Below are 15,972 nucleotides of genomic sequence, written 5' to 3'. Positions count from 1 at the left end.
TGTTAAGGCCTCTATATAAACTTAAGATTCTGGCAGATGGATGCTGAGATCCACTTGTCTTGTTGCTGCTCAAGACAAGCCTTGTAAGTTCCCTTGCTTAGTAAAATTGCCAGCTACCAGTCTGGAGTGATCTGCTGCTTTCTTCAGTCGCTTCTTGCCCTCCGTGTACACGGGCCAGTTTGCAAACCAACACCAGGGTATTTTGTCCCTGCTCCTTCAGTCCTTTGAACAGCTGACCCCCACCTTCTTTTTTTTTTTTTAATTTCAACATAGGACTTCCCTGGTGGCTCAGTGATTAAGAATCCACTTGCCAATGCAGGGGACACGGGTTCAAGCCCTGGGCCGGAAAGATCCCATATGCCACGGAGCAACTAAGCCCGAGAGCCACAACTACTGAACCCCGTGCGCCTAGAGCCTGAAGCCTGTGCACTGCAGCAAAGATAGCCCCTGCTCACCGCAACTAGAGAAAGCCGGAGCACAGCAATGAAGACCCAACGCAACCACAACTAACTAACTAAATAAATTTATATAAAAATAATTTCAGCATACATTTATTGAGCATCAGCAAGGACTAGATTTGGGGAGGAGGAAGGGCTAGTGACTATGTGGATAAGAAAGCAATTCCACCACTCAAGGTAATCATCCACTCAGTCAATGAACAGTGCCTAGTTTGTGCAATTTGCTGTACAGCAGTAATTAACACAACACTGTAAATCAACTATACATCAATTAAAAAAAAAAAGAGTTTGGCCTTTGACTCAGTGACACCAGTAATGGAGGTGGGTGTAATGGACACTGGGAGTGGCTAGAATAACCAAGCACAGAGGAGGTTCAAATGACTTAAGAACTTGCCAATTTATCAAGTGACAGCCAGAAATGGGCCCACACATAGGGAGAAGTGGAGGTCTTGTTATGGTGGTAAAATATATAGTAACCAGCCACCATGAAAAAGCCTGAAGTCATCCTGGGAGAGGCCACCCTCAGGCTGGCCCAGACAGCACCTGGTGTAAGATGTGCACAGACCTGGCCACACGTTAGGGCTCCAGGTAGACGGGAGGGGCCCTTTCTTCCCTATGTCTCAGGGCAGCAGCGAACACTGCTTGGCTCTGGGTCTAGACACCCAGGGACCACAGCCAGGCTTTTGCCATGGGGAACTGGTGTTTAAACCCCTGGCTAATCGAACTGAAAACCAGCAAACATCCTCACTTAGCTAACTTCCCCTTCCTGCCCATCACAAAGAATGCACCCTGGAACCAAAATCACAGGTCACAGTGTTACCGAAGAAAAGTTCTGTGTCCAGTGCACAATGAGGCCAAGCTGAGGCTTCGGAGTTCGGAGCAGAGAAAGGTTTATTTCAGAGCCAAGCAGGGAGAATGGGTGGCTCGTGCTCAAAAACCCCTAACTCCCCAATGGTTTTCGGGGAGAAGATTTTCTAGGCAAAATTTGGGGTGAGGGCTGCAGTGTGTGTGACTTTATTCCGATTGGCTGGTAGTGAGGTAATGGTTGGTGTTCCAGGAATTGAGACAGCCTGGGATTTGGGACCTGGGACACTTTGCTGCAGTGCTTGCACTGGGACAAAAGTCTCCTCAAGCAACAAAATACAAAGAAACCATAAGAGACTAAAAACAACTGCGTCCATGCGCAATTGGGGCAAATGATGGACAAGATACAAAAAGACGAAAAAAAAACCCCAGCTGCCATCTCTGAAGAGTGGGAGCAAATACCAGGGTGTCGGGAGCAAAAGCAGGGTACTGTGCATGCCCCCTGCACTCAACACAGCCAAAAGGGTGGGTAAACCTCCTAAGCCACCCCTTTGGCTAGACCCCTGGACACACCCCCTACCCTCACCCCCTGTGAGGGACCAGCTCATCCCCCCTCGTCTCTCCTCTGGAGCCAGAAAGGGAACCTGTTACTTGTTTTCCGCTCCCCCTCCCTGCTGCAGCAGGGGCCCCAATAAAGCCTTGCCTGAATTTCTTGTTTGGCCTCTTAATCAATTTCTATTGATGGGGGAAGACCAAGAACCCTGGTTGGCAACAGAATCTTGTGTTCAGCCTGAAGTTACCACCTCCGCTTGGGTGGGGGCCTTACTTCCTGTAGAAGAACTCAAAGGTATTTTTATATATATTCCCTGAGGAGGAACCAGGATCTTGCCCCATCGCTGCACTATAGTTTCTTGATAGTTCCTCCTTTGTTTCTGCATTCCCTATTTCCTTATTTGAATCTGCTCTTTGGTACTCAGGGAAGGTCTAGAAGGCTGAAGCCTTTATCCTGCAAATATGAAATGGGGGACCTGATCAACTATACTTCAATAAAATTTAAAAAAAATTAAAAATTTCAAAAAAAGAAAAGAAATAGGGGACACCCAAAAGGCTTTTGTGCCCAGGAGGACCCCACAGGGTCCTTCTCGGTTCAACAATACTTCTGTGAGGCAAGAGTTAATCTGGCTGAATTAACCCAGTCCCACTTCCAAGTCACAAGAAGAGCTCCCCATTTAGATAGAGCTGGGGGGGGGGGCGCGGTAGAGTGGAGTCAGCACTGGCCTTAGAGACACAACTCCTGGGTGCAAGTCCTAGCTCGAGGCTGGCCACAAAAGTTTGAACAAGTCATGAAATCTCTCACAGGCTGGGTGTTCACATCTGCGAAGCAGTTCACAGCTTTATTATCCGTTGAATTAAGAAGGACAATGCATGTGAAAGCCCTTGGTAAACGGTGAGGTGTTTTTATTACATGTACGTGGCAAATAGTACAACGTACAACGCTTTGCTGATTAGTCTTGCCCAGGAAAGCATAGTATCCCTTTCACAGCTATTCCTAGAAAATAGTTACCTATAATAGCTACTTCAGAACTCTCTCCAGCAGGGTTTCTCTTTTCTGCTGGCTGCTGAGAAGCTCTGAGCCGAATTTGGGACTCACCTGCAGCAAGGTTGTAGATCCCTCTGGTAGCAGATCTCTTTCCAGACTTATTTGGTTTGATTGATTGACTGTCATTTTTCTCTTTTATTTGCACGACATTCTATTTTATGTCTCTGTCTTAAATTCCTTTTTGGGACACGGCAGGGTATAAGTAAGGACGTACTATATACACATAGAAACACCGGTCATTCTGCAAGCATTCTAAATGCCTTTGTTTTATTTTTTTAAAATAAATTTATTTATTTTCTTTATATAGTTTTGTCTGTGTTGGGTCTTTGTTTCTGCGCTGGGGCTTTCTCTAGTTGTGGCGATCTGGGGCTACTCTTCGTTGGGGTACTCGGGCTTCTCACTGTGGTGGCTTCTCTTGTTGCGGAAAATGGGCTCTAGGCGCGCGGGCTTCAGTAGTTGTGGCGCATGGGCTCAGTAGTTGTGGCTCGCAGACTCTAGAGCGCAGGCTCAGTAGCTGTGGTGCAGGGGCTCAGTTGCTCCGTGGCATGTGAGATCTTCCTGGACAAGGGCTCGAACCCGTGTCTCCTGGATTGCAGGCAGATTCTTAGCCACGGTGCCACCTGGGAAGCCCAGTGCCATTGTTTTGTCTAGTTTAAAGCAAGGTTATGTTTGTGACTTAAGCTGGGTCATAGTAAAATACAGTACAATCGCACTTGAGATGAAGCACAGGAAGCCGCCCAGCACCGCACCTGGCTTATGAAAAGGTTCCGGCAAATGCTAAGTTCATGTGAAATTCACCAGACTCGTCCAGACAGAGGCATTAAGTGGCTGTAAGGGGCTGTTAGAGGGTTTCAACCCACTGCAGTTTTCCTCCCAGCGTCTTTTGCCGGAACTGTTCCGGTGGGGTGTGGAGTGCGGAGCGAGGTGGAGGCGGAGCAAAGACGGAACTCTAGCTTGAGCTGCGCGAGAGGCAGTGAGGCTCGCGGACAGGTGGATATGGTTTCAATGGGAAGGAAAGCGAGAGGCCGCGATGGTAGGGAGGCTAGAGGTGGGCGCAGGGATTTTGTTGCTCCTTAAGGTGGAGCGGGAACTCCGTTTACCCACCGAGCGGGAGAAGTGGTCCCAGACCGAGTCTGGGAAGTTGGGAGAGAAGCGCGGGAGCGGGACTGCAGCCCTTGGGTAGGGTGCGCTACGCGTTCGAAGAGCGCTGCGAGGACGGGCTCCGACAGCCCAGGGCTGGTGACCCGGCCGGGAGAAGGCAAGCGCGGGTGCCGCGTGGTAAAACGCAGGGTCCACGCGGTTCTCCGCAGAAAGGCCCCTTCTTTCACCAACAAGGTGGCGTCTGGCCGGTGTGGGGGTTCCGCGTACAAGGGACGGAAACTGCTCCACTCGCCCGGGGCTTCCGAGTCACCCAGACTCACTTCGAATTCCAGCTCTTCCACCTACTAGCTGATCACCCCACTTCTCCTCAGCTTCCCCATCCTAAAAGTGGGGCTAATAACAGCACTCGTCTCTTGGGGCTGTTGCGACGAATAAATGGTACAACGTAAATAAAGCGTTTAGCCCCCAAGCCCTTGCCTAGTATCTATCACAAGCAGGGGCTGTGGTCATTACTGTCACCTTTTCGGCAATTCCCTGGCGGTCCAGTGGTTAGGACTCGGGGCTTCCACTGCAGGGGGCACTGGGTTCGATCTCTGGTCCGGGAACTAAGATCCTGCAAGGTGCGGTCGTCCCCAAAAGACCACAAAGATGCTGGGACGGACTGGCGCCAAGCTGGGCGGAAGGCAAGACCCAGGAGGTGGGCGGGGGTTGGTGGTGACGTGGACAGGTCCGACCCAAGCTCTCGCGGCTTCCTCTACCCCGGGTCGGTGCCAAGGGCTGGACAATCGGCGGGGTGACTGCCCGGCTCCACCACCTCGGAACGTGCGAGGCGGCGGGTTTCGGGATGACTTCGTGCGGGTGAGTGTCCCCGAAGCAGAGAAAAGTGGGAGGTCAGACTTGGCCAGCCGGACGCGCCGTCGGGAAGCGGCCAGGTGCGGGGGCCGCGGAAGCCAGGGCCGAGGGAGGGGGCAGCCGGTCTCTAAATTAAGTCCAACCGGTCCCCTGCGTAGGTGGGGCAGCGAGGAGACAGTACCTGGGGACGGTATTGAGAGCCCCTGCTCGTTTTCCAGCGCTGCTCTCCAGGGAACACTGGTTTTCGAGGTGGAAAATTCGACGTGGAGGCTGCCTCTCGTGCTTGGAGTGCGTAGCGCTGTGGTGCCGAGCGTGGGGGGCGGCCTGGAACCCGGACGCTCTGACCAGGGCTGGACATGTGGGTCCCTGGTGATGTGGGTCCCCGGCGAGGGGACCGCGGGCTCCGGGCAGTCGGGAAACCTAGGCTGCTCCTTCTTACGCAGCTTCAGAAAACAGCCCGGGGTTTTGGAGTCAGGGGTTTCGAAAAGTAGGTTTTCAGGTTCAGGCGACAGCCTCGAGGCAGAGTGAGCGTCTGTTTTGGGGCTCCGGGCGCTAAAGTCTCTAAGGCATAGCATATTAATTAACGGGGGAAAAGTAGACTTGGAGGGCTCATTTAGTTTTTATAAACCAGGAAGAAGGATCAGAAATACATTTTGTGCCTTTTATCCCCAAAGTTTACTTTTTCTTTTTCAAAACTAGAACGATCATTTAACGCTAACAAGGAAGGTGTCTCCCGACAATGCAAAAACGTGCTGGTCAGATGATGTTTTATGAGCACTAAAATGAAGCACACGTTGTACAGAGGCTGTGGCGGAGCGAGGGGAAGGAGGCAGCCCTCGTGTCGCCGAAAGTCCCTGGCTAAGGCTTTCATTCCAGCACCTTCCTCATTCCCTCACCCCACATTCCTGGTGCCAACGAATGTAACGCTGGCAAGTGCTCGGCAAACTTGACTTTCCTTTCACATATGGGCAGCTGGAACCGTGAACAAAAGGTCTGGGTTTTAAATGATGTTGTTGCTGTTTAATTTACATCGCTATGATCTTAAGGCGGCTGGCCTTTGTGGCCTTGGGGAAGTAACGTTTCTTCCTCCGAAGAAACTATTTCTTTTCTTTGCCTTTTTAGTTTTCCTTTTTATTAAAAAGTATCTGGCTTTGGGGCTTCCCTGGTGGCGCAGTGGTTGGGAGTCTGCCTGCCGATGCAGGGGACACGGGTTCGTGCCCCGGTCTGGGAGGATCCCACATGCTGCGGAGCAGCTGGGCCCGTGAGCCATGGCCGCTGAGCCTGCGCTTCCGGAGCCGGTGCTCCGCAACGGGAGAGGCCACAACAGTGAGAGGCCCGCGTACCGCAAAAAATAATAATAATAAATAAATAAAATAAAAGAGATTGTTAGTTAACTTTCCAGCAGATTATACGGGAAGCCAGACACTGAAATATCTTCTATACCATCAGAACTATTCAAAAATGAAGGTGCCCATAAAGGCATTTTCAGACAAGCAACATTTGAGGGAATCTGTCACCAGTATACTTGCACTAAAGTAACTACTAAAGTAACAATGTTACTGAGCTGTACACTTAGAAATGGTTAAGGTGGTAAACTTTATGTTTATTTCCACAATTAAACATTTTTTTTAAAGAAAAAAGACAAGTGACAAATTGGGAAAGACAACCTTAGCTATTTACACCACAGACAAAAGGTGAATATCTCTATACATCAAGAGCTTCTAAAATTAGAGAAGGAAAAGCCTGTAGAAGAATGCGCTAGAGCAGGGCTTCTCCAATTGTGGGCCGTAGAATCCCGAGGGTCCCAGTGACCCTCGGGGAGTCTGCAAGGTGAAAACTATTTCATGATAATAGTAAGAGGCTACTTGCTTTTTTCACTGTGCTGACATTTGCACTGATGATGCAAAGGCAATGATGGGCAAAACTGCTGCTGGTACCTTAGCTTGAACTGGTGGGAGTTGTACTTTCCCACCACACTCAGGGAAAAAAGCCAGTTTACTTCAGAATATCCTTGATGAAACAGTAAAATCGATTGATTTTTTTTTTAAAAAGTGTCAATTTTAAGTAGATTTTTTGATGATAGGTACACGTAAAACATTCCTGACAGAGACTGAAGTGCAGTGATTGTTGTCTCAAGAAAAAGTGCTTGTGCAATTTGAGTAGCGAGCTGAAGTAGCTGCTTTTCTTTTTTTTTTTTAACTTATTTATTTTTGGCTGTGTTGGGTCTTCATTGCTGCAGGAGGGCTTTCTTTAGTTGTGGCGAGCAGGGGGCTACTCTTCATGGTGGTGTGTGAGCTTCTCATTGTGGTGGCTTCTCTTGTTACGGAGCACAGGCTCTAGGCGCGTAGGCTTCAGTAGTTGTGGCACGTGAGCTCAGTAGTTGTGGCTCGCGGGCTCTAGAGCACAGGCTCAGTAGTTGTGACACACAGGCTTGGCTGCTCCGTGGCATGTGGGATCTTCCTGGATCAGGGCTCTAACCCGTGTCCCACGCACTGGCAGATGGATCCTTAACCACTGCACCACCAGGGAAGACCCTGAAGTAGCTGCTTTTTAATGGAAATCTCTTGTTTTCCTTTTCTGTTTTTGGCTGCGTTGGGTCTTTGTTGCTGCGCCCAGTCCTTCTCTAGTTGCAGTGAGCGGGGACTACTCTTTGTTGCAGTGCACGGGCTTCTTATTGCCGTGGCTTCTCTTGCTGCCCAGCACTGGCTGTAGAGCGCGGGCTTCAGTAGTTGTGGCTCGCAGGCTCTAGAGCACAGGCTCAGTAGATATGGTGCACGGGCTTAGCTGCTCCGCGACATGTGGGATCTTCCCGGACCAGGGCTCGAACCCATGTGCCCCGCACTGTCAGGCGGATTCCTAACCACTGCGCAACCAGGGCAGCCCCTGAAGTAGATGCTTTTTAAAGGAAATGTTTTTTGCTTGAAAGAATAAGAATGAATAAGAATAAGCTGGTTATTCAGACTTCTGTACTGGGTAGATGTCTTCTCAAAAAAATGGACCATGTGATGCACCAGTTGCCAGTATTAGTTGCCAATCATAAAGTTCAAGCTTTCCATAAATTAGAACTTTGTAAAACTTATTTCCACCGCAATGAGTTTGACAGTCTTAATATTTAAAGACTTTTCTGATGAGATTGGTGTTGATATTAATGAATGTGAATTCCCGATATTGCATTAAAAATACATCAGCAGGGCTTCCCTGGTGGCGCAGTGGTTAAGAATCCGCCTGCCAATATAGGGGACACGGGTTCGAGCCCTGGTCCAGGAAGATCCCACATGCCGCGGAGCAACTAAGCCCGTGTGCCACAACTACTGAGCTCACGTGCTGCAACTACTGAAGCCCTCACGCCTAGAGCCTGTGCTCCGCAACAAGAGAAGCTGCGACAATGAGAAGCCCGAGCACCACAAGGAAAAGTAGCCCCCGCTCGTCGCAACTAGAGAAAGCCAGTGCGCAGCAACAAAGACCCAACACAGCTAATAAATAAATAAATAAATAAATAAATAAATAAATAAATAAATGCATAAGCATTTGGGGGTCAGCATAACTCAGTTAACCAATATTTTCCATATGACTAATGTATAGTGTAATAAAATCATGAGTAGGTAAAAGATGCATTCAAAGTCCAAGTCATACCAGTGGATTTTAAAGTAACAGTGTACAAAAAATTCATTGACTTAGGGCTGGAAAACGAGAGTCACACACACACACACACACACCAAAATTTCCATTACTAAGAGTCAGATTTTGGCTTCAAAACCAGCCCCCAAGAAACCTACCCAAAGCCCCCGAGAAATTACAGGAATTCTAATTTTCTTCTTCTGGGCAACCTTCTCTGGGTCAACCCTCTAAACACCCCTCTCCCAGCATCTTCCATTACTCACCACCACTCCTCCACCCTCAGCATCACCCCAGACCCTGATTTTCTGATGATGCCCATTCTAACTGGTGTGAGGTGATACCTCATTGTAGTTTTTTTGGTGTGTGTGTGTGTGTGTGTGTGTGTGTGTTTTGTGTGTGTGTGGTACGCGGGCCTCTCACTGCCGTGGCCTCTCCCGTTACGGAGCACAGGCTCCGGACGTGCAGGCTCAGCGGCCATGGCTCACGGGCCAAGCCGCTCCGTGGCACGTGGGATCCCCCCGGACCAGGGCACAAACCCGTGTCCCCAGCATCGGCAGGCGGACTCTCAACCACTGCGCCACCAGGGAAGCCCTCATTGTAGTTTTGATTTGCATTTCTCTAATGATTAATGATGTTGAGCATTCTTTCATGTGTTTGTTGGCAGTCTGTATATCTTCTTTGGAGAAATGTCTATTTAGGTCTTCTGCCCATTTTTGGATTGGGTTGTTTGTTTTTTTGTTATTGAGCTGCATGAGCTGCCTGTAAATTTTGGAAATTAATCCTTTGTCAGTTGCTTCATTTGCAAATATTTTCTCCCATTCTGAGGGTTGTCTTTTGGTCTTGTTTATGGTTTCCTTTGCTGTGCAAAAGTTTTAAGTTTCATTAGGTCCCATTTGTTTATTTTTATTTCCATTTCTCTAGGAGGTGGGTCAAAAAGGATCTTGCTATGATTTATGTCATAGAGTGTTCTGCCTATGTTTTCCTCTAAGAGTTTGATAGTTTCTGGCCTTACATTTAGGTCTTTAATCCATTTTGAGTTTATTTTTGTGTATGGTGTTAGGGAGTGTTCTAATTTCATACTTTTACATGTACCTGTCCAGTTTTCCCAGCACCACTTATTGAAGAGGCTGTCCTTTCTCCACTGTACATTCCTGCCTCCTTTATCAAAGATAAGGTGACCATATGTGCGTGGGTTTATCTCTGGGCTTTCTATTCTGTTCCATTGATCTATGTTTCTGTTTTTGTGCCAGTACCATACTGTCTTGTTTACTGTAGCGTTGTAGTATAGTTTGAAGTCAGGGAGCTTGATTCCTCCAGCTCCATTTTTCGTTCTCAAGATTGTTTTGGCTATTCGGGGTCTTTTGTGTTTCCATACAAATTGTGAAATATTTGTTCTAGCTCTGTGAAAAATGCCAGTGGTAGTTTGATAGGGATTGCATTGAATCTGTAGATTGCTTTGGGTGGTAGAGTCATTTTCACAATGTTGATTCTTCCAATCCAAGAAAATGGTATACTCTCCATCTATTTGTATCATCTTTAATTTCTTTCATCAGTGTCTTATAATTTTCTGCATACAGGTCTTTTGTCTCCTTAGGTAGGTTTATTCCTAGATATTTTATTCTTTTTGTTGCAGTGGTAAATGGGAGTGTTTTCTTAATTTCACTTTCAGATTTTTCATCATTAGTGTATAGGAATGCCAGAGATTACTGTACATTAATTTTGTATCCTGCTACTTTACCAAATTCATTGATTAGCTCTAGTAGTTTTCTGGTAGCATCTTTAGGATTCTCTATGTATAGTATCATGTCATCTGCAAACAGTTACAGCTTTATTTCTTCTTTTCTGATTTGGATTCCTTTTCTTTCTTTTCCTTCTCTGATTGCTGTGGCTAGAACTTCCAAAACTCTGTTGAATAATAGTGGTGAGAGTGGGCAACTTGTCTTGTTCCTGATCTTAGTGGAAATGGTTTCAGTTTTTCACCACTGAGGACGATGTTGGCTGTGGGTTTGTCATATATGGCCTTTATTATGTTAAGGAAAGTTCCTCTATGCCTACTTTCTGCAGGGTTTTTATCATAAATGGGTGTTGAATTCTGTCGAAAGCTTTCTCTTTATCTATTGAGATGATCATATGATTTTTCTCCTTCAATTTGTTAATATGGTGTAACATGTTGATTGATTTGCGTATATTGAAGAATCCTTGCATTCCTGGAATAAACCCCACTTGATCATGGTGTATGGTCCTTTTTTTTTTTTTTTTTTTTTTTTTGCGGTACGCAGGCCTCTCACTGTTGTGGCTCTCCTGTTGCGGAGCACAGACTCCGGACGCGCAGGCTCAGCGGCCATGGCACACAGGCCCAGCTGCTCCACGGCATGTGGGATCTTCCTGGACCGGGGCATGAACCCGTGTCCCCTGCATTGGCAGGCGGACTCTCAACCACTGTGCCACCAGGGAAGCCCATGTGTGATCCTTTTAATGTGCTGTTGGATTCTGTTTACTAGTATTTTGTTGAGGATTTTTGCATGTATGTTCATCAGTGATACTGGCCTGTAGTTTTCTTTCTTTGTGACATCTTTGTCTGGTTTTGGTATCAGGGTGATGGTGGCCTCACAGAATGAGTATGGGAATGTTCCTCCTTCTGCTATATTTTGGAAAAGTTTGAGAAGGATAGGTGTTAGCTCTTCTCTAAATGTTTGATAGAATTCACCTGTGAAGCCATCTGGTCCTGGGTTTTTGTTTGTTGGAAGATTTTTAATCACAGTTCCAATTTCAGTGCTTGTGATTGGTCTGTTCATATTTTCTATTTCTTCCTGGTTCAGTCTCGGCAGGTTTTGCATTTCTAAGAATTTGTCCATTTCTTCCAGTTTGTCCATTTTATTGGCATAGAGTTGCTTGTAGCAGTCTCTTAGGATGCTTTGTATTTCTGCGGTGTCTGTTGTAACTTCTCCTTTTTCATTTCTAATTCTATTGATTTGAGTCTTCTCTCTTTTTTTCTTGATGAGTCTGGCTAATGGTGTATCAATTTTGTTTATCTTCTCAAAGAACCAGCTTTTAGTTTTATTGATCTTTGCTATCGTTTCCTTCATTTCTTTTTCATTTATTTCTGATCTGATCTTTATGATTTCTTTCCTTCTGCTAACTTTGGGGTTTTTTTGTTCTTCTTTCTCTAATTGCTTTAGGTGCAAGGTTAAGTTGTTTATTTGAGATGTTTCCTGTTTCTTAAGGTAGGATTGTGTTGCTATAAACTTCCCTCTTAGAACTGCTTTTGCTGCATCCCATAGGTTTTGTGTCATCGTGTCTCCATTGTCATTTGTTTCTAGGTATTTTTTGATTTCCTCTTTGATTTCTTCAGTGATCACTTGGTTATTAAGTAGTGTATTGTTTAGCCTCCATGTGTTTGTATTTTTTATAGATCTTTTCCTGTAATTGATATCTAGTCTCATAGCGCTGTGGTTGGAAAATATACTTGATACAATTTCAATTTTCTTAAATTTACCAAGGCTAGACTTGTGACCCAAGATATGATCTATCCTGGAGAATGTTCCATGAGCACTTGAGAAAAATGTGTATTCTGCTGTTTTTGGATGTAATGTCCTATAAATATCAATTAAGTCCATCTTGTTTAATGTATCATTTAAAGCTTGTGTTTCCTTATTTATTTTCATTTTGGATGATCTATCCATTGGTGAAAATGGGGTGTTAACGTCCCCTACTATGATTGTGTTACTGTCGATTTCCCCTTTTATGCCTGTTAGCATTTGCCGTATGTATTGAGGTGCTCCTATGTGCATAAATATTTACAATTGTTATATCTTCTTCTTGGATCGATCCCTTGATCATTATGTAGTGTCCTTCTTTGTCTCTTGTAATAGTCATTTTAAAGTCTATTTTGTCTGACATGAGAATTGCTACTGCAGCTTTCTTCTGATATCCATATGCATGGCATATCTTTTTCCATCCCCTCACTTTCAGTCTGAATGTGTCCCTACGTCTGAAGTGGGTCTCTTGTAGACAGCATATATATGGGTCTTGTTTTTGTATCCATTCAGCCAGTCTGTCCTTTGGTGGGAGCATTTAATCCATTTACATTTAAGGTATTATCGATATGTATGTTCCTATTACCATTTACTTAATTGTTTTGGGTTTGTTATTGTAGGTCTTTTCCTTCTCTTGTGTTTCTTGCCTAGAGAAGTTCCTTTAGCATTTGTTGTAAAGCTGGTTTGGTGGTGCTGAACTCTCTCAGCTTTTGCTTGTCTGTAAAGGTCTTAATTTCTCCATCAAATCTGAATGAGATTGTTGCTGGGTAGAGTAATCTTGGTTGTAGATTTTTCTCCTTCATCACTTTAAATATGTCCTGCCACTCCCTACTGGCTTGCAGAGTTTCTGCTGAAAGATCAGTTGTTAACCTTATGGGGATTCCCTTGTGTGTTATTTGTTGTTTTTCCCTTGCTGCTTTTAATATGTTTTCTTTGTATTTAATTTTTGATAGTTTGATTAATATGTGTCTTTGCATGTTTCTCCTTGGATTTATCCTGTATGGGACTCTCTGTGCTTCCTGGACTTGATTAACTATTTCTTTTCCCATATTAGGGAAGTTTTCAACTATAATATCTTCAAATATTTTCTCAGTCCCTTTCTTTTTCTCTTCTTCTTCTGGGACCCCTATAATTCGAATGTTGCTGCGTTTAATATTGTCCCAGAGGTCTCTGAGACTATCCACATTTCTTTTCATTCTTTTTTCTTTTTTTTTTTTTTGTGGTACGCGGGCCTCTCACTGCTGTGGCCTCTCCCGTTGCAGAGCACAGCCTCCGGACGTGCAGGCTCAGCGGCCATGGCTCACGGGTGCAGCCGCTCCGCAGCATGTGGGATCTTCCCGGACCGGGGCATGAACCCGTGTCCCCTGCATCGGCAGGCGGACTCTCAACCACTGCGCCACCAGGGAAGCCCCATTCTTTTTTCTTTATTCTGCTCTGCAGTAGTTATTTCCACTATTTTATCTCTCAGGTCACTTATCCATTCTTCTGCCTCAGTTATTCTGCTATTGATCCCTTCTAGAGTATTTTTAATTTTATTTATTGTGGTTCATCATTGCTTGTTTCCTCTTTAGTTCTTCTAGATTCTTGTTAAATATTTCTTGCATTTTCTCTATTCTATTTCCAAGATTTTGGATCATCTTTACTATCATTATTCTGAATTCTTTTTCAGGTAGACTGCCTATTTCCTATTCATTTGTTAGGTCTGGTGGGTTTTTACCTTGCTCCTCCATCTGCTGTGTTTTTCGGTCTTTTCATTTCGCTTATCTTACTGTGTTTGGGGTCTCCTTTTCGCAGGCTGCAGGTTCGTAGTTCCCGTTGTTTTTGGTGTCTGTCCCCAGTGGCTAAGGTTGGTTCAGTGGGTTGTGTAGGTTTCCTGGTGGAGGGGACTAGTGCCTGTGTTCTGGTGGATGAGGCTGGATCTTGTCTTTCTGGTGGGCAGGTCCACGTCTGGTGGTGCGTTTTGGGGTGTCTGTAGCCTTATTATGATTTTAGGCAGCCTCTCTGCTAATGGATGGGGCTGTGTTCCTGTCTTGCTAGTTGTTGGCATGGGGTGTCCAGCACTGTAGCTTGCTGCTCGTTGAATGAAGATGGGTCTTGGCATTGAGATGGAGCTCTCTGGGAGATTTTCGCCGTTTCATATTATGTGGAGCTGGGAGGTCTCTTGTGGACCACTATCCTGAACCTGGCTCTCCCACCTCAGTGGCACAGTCCTGACGCCTGGCTGGCGCACCAAGAGCCTGTCCTCCACACGGCTCAGAATAAAAGGGAGAAAAAATAGAAAGAAAGAAAGAGGATAAAATAAAGTAAGGTAAAATAAAATAAAGTATTAAAATAAAAAATAATTATTAAGAAAAAAGTTTTAAAAAGTAAAAAAAAAAAAAGATAAAAAACTGGATGGTCAGAACCCTAGGACAAATGGTGAAAGCAAAGCTATACAGACAAAATCTCACACAGAAGCATACACATACACACTCACAAAAAGGGGAAAAGGGGAAAAAAATAATATATCTTGCTCCCAAAGTCCACCTCCTCAATTTGGGATAATTCGTTGTCTATTCAGGTATTCCACAGCTGCAGGTACATCAAGTTGATTGTGGAGATTTAATCCGCTGCTTCTGAGGCTGCTGGGAGAGCTTTCCCTTTCTCTTCTTTGTTCTCACAGCTCCCGGGGTTCAGCTTTGAATCGGGCCCCGCCTCTGCGTGTAGGTCGCCTGAGGGCGTCTATTCTTCGCTCAGACAGGACGGGGTTAAAGGAGCAGCTGATTCGTGGGCTCTGGCTCACTCAGGCCGGGGGGAGGGAGGGGCGCGGAGTGTGGGGCGGGCCTGCGGCGGCACAGGCCAGCGTGACGTTGCACCAGCCTGAGGCGCGCCGTGCGTTCATCCGGGGTAGTTGTCCCTGGATCCCGGGACCCTGGCAGTGGCGGGCTGCACAGGCTCCCCGGAAGGGGGGTGTGGAGAGTGACCTGTGCTCGTACACAGGCTTCTTGGTGGCGGCAGCAGCAGCCTTAGCGTCTCATGTCTGTCTCTGGGGTCCGCGCTTTTAGCCGCGACTCGCGCCCGTCTCTGGAGCTCCTTTAAGCAGCGCTCTTAATACCCTCTCCTCGCGCACCAGGAAACAAAGAGGTAAGAAAAAGTCTCTTGCCTCTTCGGCAGGTCCAGACTTTTCCCCGGACTCCCTCCCGGCTAGCCGTGGCGCACTAACCCCTTCAGGCTATTTTCAAGTCGCCAACCCCAGTCATCTCCCTGCGCTCTGACCGAAACCCGAGCCTCAGCTCCCAGCCCCGCCCGCCCCGGCGGGTGAGCAGACAAGCCTCTCGGGCTGGTGAGTGCCGGCCGACCCGATCCTCTGTGCGGGAATCTCCCCGCTTTGCCCCCCGCACCCCTGTTGCTGTGCTCTCCTCCGCGGCTCCGAAGCTTTCCCCCTGTGCCACCCGCCATCTCCGCCCGCGAAGGGGCTTCCTAGTGTGTGCGAACCTTTCCTCCTTCACAGCTCCCTCCCACTGGTGCAGGTCCCGTCCGTATCCTTTTGTCTCTGTTTATTCTTTTTTCTTTTGCCCTACCCAGGTACGTGGGGGGTTTCTTGCCTTTTGGGAGGTCTGAGGTCTTCTGCCAGCGTTCAGTAGGTGTTCTGTAGGAGTTGTTCCACGTGTACATGTATTTCTGGTGTATCTGTGGGGAGGAATGTGATCTCCGCGTCTTACTCTTCCGCCATCTTCTCCAAACCCCCCCAGGTACGATGATTCCGGCCCGCTGTCCCCACTACTGTCGCAGCTTCGGCCGCCGGGGGCTCTCCAGAGCCGGCAGCCTCAGTGAGGCCGCCCTCTCCTCGGGCTCCGGGGCAGTTCCGCGACGGCGGAGGAAGAGACCCCGAGCCAGGAGTTCCAGCTCTGCGGAAACGCGGGCTGCGTTCTGGGCGCAGGGTGTAGGACCGCTCTGCCCCGAGGCCTTCTGGGAGGGAGGGGGCGCCGGGGGAGGGAGCTTCCAGGAGTGCAGGGCCCCGTCG

The sequence above is a fragment of the Tursiops truncatus genome, chromosome 20, assembly GCF_011762595.2.
Source record: "Tursiops truncatus isolate mTurTru1 chromosome 20, mTurTru1.mat.Y, whole genome shotgun sequence".
In the NCBI taxonomy this organism is placed as follows: Eukaryota; Metazoa; Chordata; class Mammalia; order Artiodactyla; family Delphinidae; genus Tursiops; species Tursiops truncatus.
This window is presented reverse-complemented; position numbering follows the sequence as displayed.